Here is an 11,252-nt window from a genome sequence, read left to right as displayed (position 1 = left end):
TAAATCAAAAAATAAAATAACCTAGCTATTCTCTCTCTTTATATAGACTCTTTTGGAAAATTTTCAAATTCGATTAGGAAAGTAAATTTTTATTAAGGAAGAAATCATTTGGAGATAGGAAATTGATTATGCTTTGTATTTCTTCCTAATTAGGATTTTTCCAGCATTTAGATAGGATTTAAGCTTGATTGAGCACGTCCCATAAGATTCTGATGTAGGCAGCACATGTTAAAGCTGGAATTTTTGCTCCAAGTTAAATTCTGCAGATTAGCACGAGGGTGCTAATTAGCATGCCTGGGCGTGCTTGCCTTTGACTTTCACTAACTTCTGCCTTGGAGACAGCACGGGTGTGCTGAATTAGCACGCCTGGGCGTGCTTGCCTTTGACCTTCACTAACTTTTGCCTTGGAGACAACACGGGGGTGCTAAGCAGCACACCCTGGGCATGCTTCTTACAGGAAGTTTTGGACAAATGATTGCTTTTAATCCTCTTTTGCATTGTTGGCTAGTTTCCTATAAAAATCTTACAAAATTCCTCAAGATCAAGTGAAATTGATTTAAGGAAGCTTTAAAGGAAAATATAAATAAGACTAAATAAAAACTAATTAAAGTAATTAAAAATACTAAAAGTCGTAGTAAAAACTATATTAAAAATACTATAAAAATAACACTTATCAATTATTAAATAAATAATTATCTCAATAAACATTTCTCCAGTAAATGAATTGGCCACTTCAAAATCATAAATTTTTATTTGACTATATAAACAAATAGATTATAATTCTAAATTTAGATATAGAAATTCTTTCTATAATAACCTTTATGATTATTTATTAAATAAATGACTTTTATTAATATCTTAATGAGTTAAGAGTAAAAAAGGACAAAATAACTTTTGTTGACTAAATTCTGAATATGCGTGCTTTGTCAAACCATGCAAATAAAATGAGACAGAAAGAGTAAAATATTTTATTTTGTAACATTATTGTCATATATTTTTTAAAAATGGTTTAATAATATAATTACAAAATTTATAAGATATTTATCTAAATTTATTAAATTAAATTTGAAATTGTAAATTTCAAAATTATTTATTTACAAATTAATTATATAAATATTAAAAATATTTTAATCAAAATGAGATATAAAAATTTTAAAAATAAAATATTTATTAAATTATTTTTGCATAGAACAAGCATGTAGCTAGTTAGTAAAATGAGAGACAATATTCATTTACTTTGAATTCCTTAGTTATTTATTAGCTTGATGTGTTTATTATATTATTGATAAAAAATTTTATTTAAAGCTTTATAATTCATAACTAACATGGGTGCCCCTCTTTCTATTTCAACCCCTTCCGATATCAGAGCTAAATCTTTATAGGTTATAGGGGTAATGTTATTAATTATTTATGGATTAATTATTAGAAATAAGATATAGAAATCTATGAGTTAAGCTATTATTAGTTGTGATTACGAAGCTATTGGATTATTGTTGTCCAACCGGTATAAGCGTTGGTCAGCCGTGTGATAGGTGGTCCTGTAAAAGTGATCCCAGTAATCAATAGTCTCTAATTACTATTATTAATCGAAAAAATGAGTAGATTACTAAATATTCTTTCTAATAATAAGTCTTTGAATATTAATGACCCTAGTTCTAGCCTTAGTAATCTGAATACCCAAGAGATGAATATCGCTCATGTGGAGAATTAGCTACATAATTGGTCTATCCCAAAGCACGATGTTAATACTATTTATAAAATTGGTTCTTTTGATTTTTTTTTCTGATTATTCAATTAAACAAACCAAACAATCTGTTATATTAAGTCATATGCATGAAAATATTCAATTATTTTCTCCTCAAGTTATTTTAAAGCACAAAGAAAAATACAAACTTTTGCATATAGACATGGTTCAAGTTGCGATTAAACCTTTATTTCGAGTTGGTTTAGATATTACTATTTTTGCATGTTTATGAGATGCAGGACATTTGAATTTTTCAAATTCTCTTTTATCCATGATTGAATCTAATTTAGCTAATGGTCCTATCTACTTTAATTGTTATCCAAACTTTTCTTTGTCTCTTTATGATCCAAATATTCTAGATGCTTTAACTTTAACAATTAAATCTAAAAATATGAAATTTTTAGATAATACTAGGTCTATAGTAGTTATCTATAGAACTTATTATAAAGTTATGACGATTACCCTAGATCCTAGATCTAGACACACTTTGACTAGAAATGAAACAATTATTTTTGAAGTTAATACCCAACATATAAAAGTTCGCACCCCTAAAAGGTTAAAGTGGCATGAATTAACCCAAAGAAATTCATAGGATCTCCAAGAAATTAATCATTCAGTATCTGTTGAAAATATTTCTACTTCCTCTAGTATTCTAGAAGATACCGATTGAAGTATTCATGTTCAATTCCTTCATTTAGAAAATCCTACAAGACAAGTATTTAGTTACGAGAACACGAGGTTATCTATATCTACCTGAATGCTAAATATTAAATTAGAAGCCTAAGAAGCAATGTCACTTGATCATTATCAAACTGATTGTAGATTTTAATAGATTTATACCTAGACCCATATATCAAGAAGTAGAACAACCAGATAACCCTTTACCCTCCTCTCATGCCAGATCTTTGTCTCCTCCAAGATCTGCTATGGAACATATATCTCAATTAAATGTTATTAGTGAAAATGTATTTTCAATTAATAAAAAATTTCTTAGGAAAGAAATGACTAGTGATTATAATTTAGATAAGTGTCATTAGTTTTTTGAAAATTATTCGAAAGAAAAAAGAGATCAAATTAGAGAATTATATTATGGTTACATGAATCAATATAAAGTTAATATTATTTTTTTTCACTAGTTTTCTATTTATGCTATTGAGAATAATATAGAATACCCTTTTCAGGAAGTCTTAGTTCATCAAAAGGTAACTAAGGAATGGATAACTACATCTAATGAAGTTGTTATATCTGTTCATCCTCCTCTATAAGAAATTAAATTTGGTCATCAACATCAGATAGTCATAGGTTCTCCTTTTAAGATGATAAATACAGTAGATGAAGATAAGAAAAAGCCTACATTAAAAGATATTAAAATGTTAAATTTCAAAACAGTTACACAAATCAAATACTTAACACAATAGCGTTACAATTAGATAGATTAGAGGTTCAAACTCCAGTATCTTATACTTCTCCTATTCAAAGACCCTTGCCAATTACTAAACCAGAAGTTCCAATATTTAAGCCCCATGAAATACCTACAGAACAAATGGTTAAGTTAGATAAAACAGAAGATATTGTTATAAAAGATACAAAATAGGTTAAATTATTTGAATATTTCCTCTTTTTCTAGTATTAAGGCATTAAGTACAGATAAACAATTTGAAGAAGAAGAAGAAGAAGAAGAAGAGTTAGATATAGATAGTTGTCAGTTAAAAGAATAATTTAGTGAAAATTTTATTGTTCAAAAAATTCATAATGAAGATGTATAATATGAAGATAGATTTGTCATGACTCAGGCTAGATACGATGCGATGGAGAATCAATTAATAAATGAAATATAGATGGATTATTAGAGTATCAAATAATAAGTATGCTACAAGAAATGATTATGGCCTCATCAACCCATAAGTCTAAAAGGTAACACTGTTTCAACTATAGCTCATATATTAATCTCAGGATTTACTGGTTAATTAAAAGGATGGTGGGATAATTATCTTTCTCTAGAAGAAAGATAGAAAATATTAAATGCTACTAAAAATATAATTAAACAACAAGGTCAACAATAAATACATACAACTGTACAAGATGTAGTAAATACTTAATTTTTGCAATTATTAAAATCATTATAGGTGAACCAGGAGAATATCAAGCTAGAGCCTTTGAATTATTAACTAATTTGACTTGTCCAAAGTTACAGGATTTTAGATAGTATAAGGATGTATTTCTTATAAAAGTATTTACTAGGCAAGATTGTAGTCATGCCTTTTGGAAAGAAAGATTTACTGATGGATTACCTAAGTTATTTGCTGAAAAGGCACGCTCGAGAATACGAGGGATATATGGTGAATTATACCTTATAACACCCTCACATATGGAGAAATTATTATTCACATTAATATTAAAGGTTTAGCATTATATACAGATCTTAAGTTAAAGGCAAAAATGAAAAGTGAGTTCCATCAAAGTAGAAAAGAATTAGGAAGTTTCTGCAATCAGTATGGATATGAAAGGTTAAATCCTCCTTCTGCTAGAAATAAGAGGAAGCAAACCTCCTCAGATTGTTAAGACGGATATAGTTAAAAGAAAAGTGATAAGTGTTATTTGTATAGTATTTTTAATATAATTTTTATTAGGATTTTTAGTAGTTTTAATTACTTTATTTAGCTTTTATTTAGTGTTATCTATATTTTTCATCAAAGCTTCCTTGAAACATAATTTGGTTGATCTTAAGGAAATTTGTAGGATTTTGACACAGAAAAGACCAAAATAAAGCAGAACGCTTAGGCTTTAGCATGCCCAGGCCGTGCAACTCAGCACGCCTGTGCTGGAATCAAGGAAAATCAGTGTGGAGACACAGGCCCTAGGACGCCCAAGCCATGCTATCTGGCACGCCCGTGCCGCAAGAGGACATCAATTCCAAGGCGTGCCTACCTGAGCACGGTCTGTGCTGCATTCCATCATGAAGACTCAGAGCCTAGCACGCCCTAGCCGTGCTATGTGGCATGCCATGCCACAGATTCCTCTCTAGAAGTGCCCCTGAGCACGGCCCGTGCTGAACCATCCTTAGAGCTCAGGCTCCAGCACGCCCTGACCGTGCCACACAGCACGCTCGTGTTGCAAATCAAGTTTTATTTGGGTTACGAACGCCCGCCAGTCCCTACTTCTTACACAAGCCCACATAAGATGATTTCCTAACATGCAAATCAACTTCTGATCCTATTTAGGTGCATGGGAGAGTCCTAATTGAGAAGAAATTCAAAGCCTAAATAATTTCTTATTTCCAAAAGGTTTCTTACTTAATGAAGACTCTGTTTCCTAAACGAAGTTGGATTTTCTCCTAGGAAGTCTATATAAATAGAGAATCCATTCATTGTATATTCCATCTCTTTTTCTATTATTTTCTACATAGTTCTCTCTCTTTAAGACTTCAAGCATTCAAGTTGACATCAAGATTCAAGGAAGCCATTCAAGCCTATCATTAACTAGTTTTTATTTCGAAACCCTCTTTTATTTATTATTCTTTATAGGATTATTTACAAGTTTAATTGAGTTTTACTTAATTATTTTGTCAAACTAAACTCTCATACTACGGATTTGATGTAGCTTAATTTCGATTTCAATTTATAATATTAGATTTGCTTTTCTTTGTTCAGAGTATAGTTTATTATTGAACTTAAAGCTTTCAGGCAGAGTTTATTTCCTAGATTGATTTATTTCATTAATCACTATCAGGAGAAAGGTTTTTTGATATGAAAAAGGTAATAAATTATATGAGAATAATAACTTGATGTGGAAGCTATATGGTTTGACACATGGGCGGTTTTCATAAGTTAACTATCTTAGGTTATGAATTCATAAGCAAACCATAAAACTTAATAATTTAATTCATGTTTGATTGCGCTATTGGAAGATAGGTAATTAAACTGAGTTAAAATAGCTAACAATACGTCGGTAGAGCTTGTTAGTGATTTTGGGGTTGTTTCCCCTACTTGAACAATTAAAATTGATTATCAAACTAATAGAATAAATTGGATAGAATTAAGTGAAATCAAAATCCTTAGTAGTTTTTAATCCTTTATTTCTTTTTCATCAAATTGCCTTGCTTGATTTTTTTTTATTTCCTTTTATTTTTTAAAATTTAATCTCTTAAAATAATTCTCCTTATTATTGTTTAAATAATAGTAGTTTAACACAATTTTGGTACTTAGTATACAATCCTTGTGAAACGATACTCTACTCATTCTTTATTACTTGTTTGCGATTTCGTGCACTTGCGAAAAATCGCTGTCGAAAAGGTAAAAAACAAGTAGAGTGTTACAAATGTGGAAAAGTAGGACACTATAAGTCACAGTGCAAGATGAGAGAAAAAATAAATAACCTAGATATGTCGGATAAATTAAAACGCAAAATGATGAGTTTGCTTCTCACCGATACACATACAGATTTAGAAATAAGTGATAACCCTGAAAATTTATATAAAATAGAATCTAGCTATTCAAAAGATAGTTCAAGTGATATAGATAATCGTGAATGCGATGGTCCCTATATTTGTAAGATAAATAGTATAAACATAGTTACTAGAGAAATAGTTTTTCTTTTAGATTGTATAGATAAGATTGAAGATAAGGAAGTTAAAAAGCAATATTTGTTAAAATTAAAAAATGTAATATTACACAAAGACAAAAAACATTATGAGCCATATGGGTTAAAAGAAATATTTAATAGGTTCAATAGTAATAAATAGAAACTTTTCCCTTTCTTACCCAACTTACAAAGAGAAATTAAGACAGTTAAAAGGGAAATAGAAGAATTAAAATAAGAATATAATAAAATTAAACAAGATATTATTCAGTTATAAGTTAATAAAATTATATATGTACAAGCAGAACACTCAGAAAATAAGAAAATCAATCATTTAGCCGAAACATTTTCTTATGATGAATTTATTAATGTGATATCGAGAGTAAGCTTTCTGAAATAGATAGTTTTAGTTAGAATAGTAGTTAATACTGACTTTCATTTAACTACGACTGCATTAGTTGACTCTAGTGTAGATCAAAATTGTTTACTAGAAGGATTAATTCCAACTATATATCATGAAAAAACTAAAGAAAAGCTATACACAGCTGATGGTAGTAAGTTAAGAGTAGAATATAAGTTAACAAAAGCAAAAATATGTAGTGATGGTTTTTGTTTTAAAATGCCCTTTATTTTAGTTAAAAATCTTATTACAGGAGTCATACTAGAAACACCCTTTTTAGCTATTATTTATCCCTTTAAAGTAGATAATGAAGGACTAAAAAATAAATATCTTAAATAATCAAATATTTTTAAATATATGCAATATGCAACCAATTAGACAAAAGGATTTAAGTGTTATACAAGATATTTCTATATATAAATTATAGGTTTTATTTTTATAGTTAATTTTAGCAATTTTTATTTAGGTTTTCATTTAGTTTTTATTAATTTTTGTTTTATTTCAGCTAATTTATTTATGTTTTTCAATAAAGCTTCCTAGAATCATATTTCACTTGATCTTGAAGAATTTTATAGGATTTTAATAGGAAAGCAATCAAAAATAAAGAAAAGAGTGAATTAAGCAAAACTCTCAAAGGCTAGCACACCCTGGGCATGCAATCCAGCACCCTCATGCTGAATTCAAGGGAATTTATTATGGAGACTCAGAGCTTAGCACGCCCCAGCTGTGCTATCTAGCATGTCCATGCCTCAAGAAAATGTCGATCCAAGGGCGTGCTCACCTGAGCACGGCCCATGCTGCATCCAACCTGGAGACTCAGAGCATAGCATGCCTAGATCGTGCTTTTTAGCATGCCTGTGCTGATTGCCTAACTTCATATTAGGCTGAAAATGATAATTTTAGTCGTGTCGCTTGCATGGACCCGAATGAGATGTTCTTCTAACGTGCCAATAAAGTTTAAATCCTATCAAATCGCTAGAAGAATCCTAAATTGGAAGAATACAAAGCCTAAATAGTTTCCTACATCAAATCAATTTCTTCCTCATTAGAGATTCTATTTCCTAATCAAGTTTGGAGATTTCCCAAGGAGTCTATAAAAAGAGAGAGATTAGCTAGGTTATGATCATCTTTTTTCTCTGATTCTCTTATTCTCTATATAGTTTTCTCTCTCTTTAAGATTTCAATTATCCAAGTTGAAGATCAATATTCAAGAAAGCCGCTCAATCCAATTGTTGACTAGTTTTTATTTCTAAACTCTCTTTTATTTATTATTCTTTATTGGATTATTTACAAATTTAATTGACTTTGATTTATTCACTATGTCGAACTAAATCTCTTTACTAGGAATATGATGTAGCTTAAACTCAACTTCAGTTTATAATATTAGATTTGATTTTCTTTGTTCAAGTAAATTTATTATTGATCGTAATGCGTCCAGGCAGAATTTCTCCCCTGGATTGATTTATTTCATTAATCACTGTTGAGAGAAGGGTTTTTTATATGAATAAGGTAATAAATTTCATGGGAATAACAACTTGATGCGAGAGCTATATGGTTTGACTCGTGGGAGGTTTTCATAGAATTAAAAGCCTTAATTTGTGAATTCCTGAATAATCACAAGAAATTAATGATTTAATCTATGTTTGGTTGCGCCATTAAGAGATGGGTAATTGAATTTGGTTAAAATAGCTAACAAAACATTGAGAGAGCTTATTAGCGAATTTAGGGTTATTTCTCCTTCTTGAATAAATAAAATTGATTATCAAACTAATAGGATAAACTGGATAGAATTAAGTGAAGTCAAAATCCCTAGTAACTTTTAACCCTTGATTTCTTTTCAACAATCTCTTGCTTGATCTTGTTCTTATTGTTTTTACTTTAATTTTTTTATTTTCAAATACATTCTCTTTATTAATGTTTAAGTAATAGTAGGCTAACACAATTTTGATACTTGATATACAATCTCTATGGGACGGCACTCTACCCACTCTTTATTACTTGTTTGCGATTTCATACACTTACGAAAAAGCCTATCAAGTGGTTGGCCCCATTGCCTAGGATTGGCATTACCAATATCAATACTAATTACCCTATTATTAAATTACACATTTATTTTTCTTGTTACTTTTACTTTTTCTAGAGAATATTTCAAATGTCTATGCAAAGAAGATCTTGTAGAACTGAACCCTTAGTCTTTGATCCAGAAATTGAAAAGACTTGTTGTAGGAACGATGCTGCTAGGAGAGTACGAGAGCGCGAACAAGAGCAACAAGCAGACATGGCTGATGATTTAGAAATCGAGGACGCACCTCTACCAGGAGGTCAGTAGATTGTGCCACCATAGCCCAACAATAATAATCGAAGACCTCAACCTCCTATTCAAACCTTGCGAGATTACACAACTCCTTCTCTTAATGAAGCCACTTCAAGTATCACCAGGCCTAGGGTGGAAGCTAACAATTTAGAGATTAAACCTGCAATCATTCAAATACTTTCCACCTCAATTTAGTATGGGGGCTTGCCCAGTGAAGATCCTAATGCCCATATCATAAATTTCCTAGAAATTTGCAATACATTTAAGCAAAACGGAGTTTCTGATGATGCTATAAGGATGAGACTATTTCCTTTCACTCTAAGGGATAAAGCACAGTCTTGGTTACAATCCTGCCCTGTTGGAAGGTTTACTACGTGGGAGGAACTACCCCAAAAATTTTTGGCAAAATTCTTTCCATCTTCAAAGACCACAAAGCTTCGTAATGAGATAAAGACTTTTGCCCACCATGATCAAGAGAGCTTGTATGAAGCTTGGGAGAGATTCAAGGACCCATTGAGGAAGTACCCACATCATAGCCTACCCAAGTGGTTACAGGTACAAAATTTTTTATAATGCATTATCTCCTAACATAATAATTACTTTAGATGCAGCTGCTAGTGGATCTTTTGAAAGAAAGGGAATTGATGAGGCATACAAGTTGATAGAAGAGATGGAAAACAATAGCCATTATCAAAACAACTCTGAAAGAAAGAAGCCTGTAGGAGTTTATAAGATTAATGCCATTACAACACTCAATGCCAAAGTGGACAATATGGTAAGGAAGTTGGATTTGTTGACTACAAGCTCTGTTAATTCTATTGTACAAGCATGTGACAGCTGTAATGGGCAACATGGAATTGGGGAGTGCATGTTGGATACTTTAAATTTGCAAACTTTAGAGCAAGTCAACTATGTAATGAATCAAGGAAGGAAGAATTACCCATATTCTAACTGTTACAATAACAGGTTGAGGAATCATCCTAATCTCTCTGATGGGAATCCAAACAACGCCTTGAATGCACCACCAGATTTCCCTTCTCAAGAGAAGAAGACTTATTATTATCTTCTTCCTGCTCTCTCTAAATCTCACATGGATTTCATGAATGAAACTTGGGAAAATCACTAAGTCCAACAAGCTCTAACAAGGAACTTGGAGATTCAATTAAAGCAGTTTGCCAATATGATGGCCTCGAGACCTCAAAGTACATTACCTAGTAACACTGAGAAAAATCCCAAAGAATAGGTACAAGCTATCACTTTAAGGAACGAAAAAAAAATTGGAGGATCCACCCAGGAAGGAGGAAGAAAAGAAAGAATAGAAAAAAATCCCCATTATTGATCTTAAAGAAAAAGAAGAATTAAAGCCTTATGTTCCACCTGTTCCTTTTTCGCTAAGGCTCAAGCAATCACAAGTTGATAATAGCTTTCTTAAATTTCTTGATATGTTCAAAAAGATACAAATAAAAATCTCTTTTGCCAAAGCCCTTGCTCAAATGCCCAGTTATGCAAAATTCTTAAAGGAGATTCTAAGCAAGAAGAGGAATATTGATGATCAAGGAATGGTAATGCTAACGGAGGAGTGTAGTGCAATCATTTAAAATAAATTGCCTCCAAATTTAAAAGATCTAGGAAGTTTTTCTATCCCTTGTAATATTGGAAATCTTAATTTTGTAAAAGCTTTAGCTGATTTAGGTGCAAGCATTAATCTTATATCTTATGAAGTTTTCAAGATGCTAGGATAGGAGAGCTAAAACCAACAAGGATGTCTTTAAAATTGGCGGATTGATCAATCAAATATCCAAGGGGAGCGTGCTCGTTAAGGTAGGTAAATTTATTTTTCCTGTTGATTTTGTTATCCTTGACATTGATGAAGATAAAGAAGGATCCCTAATCATTGGAAGACCTTTCCTTGCAACTGCAAAAGCTTTGATTGATGTTTATGAAGGTAAGTTAACTTTAAGGGTAGGTCAAGAGGTAGTTGTTTTTTATGTTCTTAAATCTTGTAAGCTTCCTATGGATTATAATAATTGCTTTAGAATTAATGTTATTGATGATTGTGTAAAAGACACCTTGCATGTTAAAGATAAATTAGCCATTGATAAAGGTGACATTAAGATTAATATTCAAAGCATCAAAGGTGAGGAAGAGAGTGAACCACCAAAGTAAGCATTGAAACAACTTCCATCTCATTTAAAGTATGCATTCTTAAGTGAGAA

The 11,252-nt window shown here is 31.0% G+C and overlaps 1 non-coding gene across 1 annotated transcript; it reads right to left on the bottom strand.

The window, feature by feature from the left end:
* Positions 1–9,468: 9,468 nt before the first annotated feature.
* Positions 9,469–9,575, bottom strand: LOC119371334 (small nucleolar RNA R71). The gene has a single exon (XR_005178937.1). It is a non-coding gene; the product is annotated as a small nucleolar RNA R71 (small nucleolar RNA).
* Positions 9,576–11,252: the final 1,677 nt, after the last annotated feature.

Source organism: Jatropha curcas, chromosome 1 (assembly GCF_041381405.1).
Source record: "Jatropha curcas cultivar XTBG-Jc1 chromosome 1, XTBG_Jcur_1.0, whole genome shotgun sequence".
NCBI lineage: Eukaryota > Viridiplantae > Streptophyta > Magnoliopsida > Malpighiales > Euphorbiaceae > Jatropha > Jatropha curcas.
This window is presented reverse-complemented; position numbering and strand designations above follow the sequence as displayed.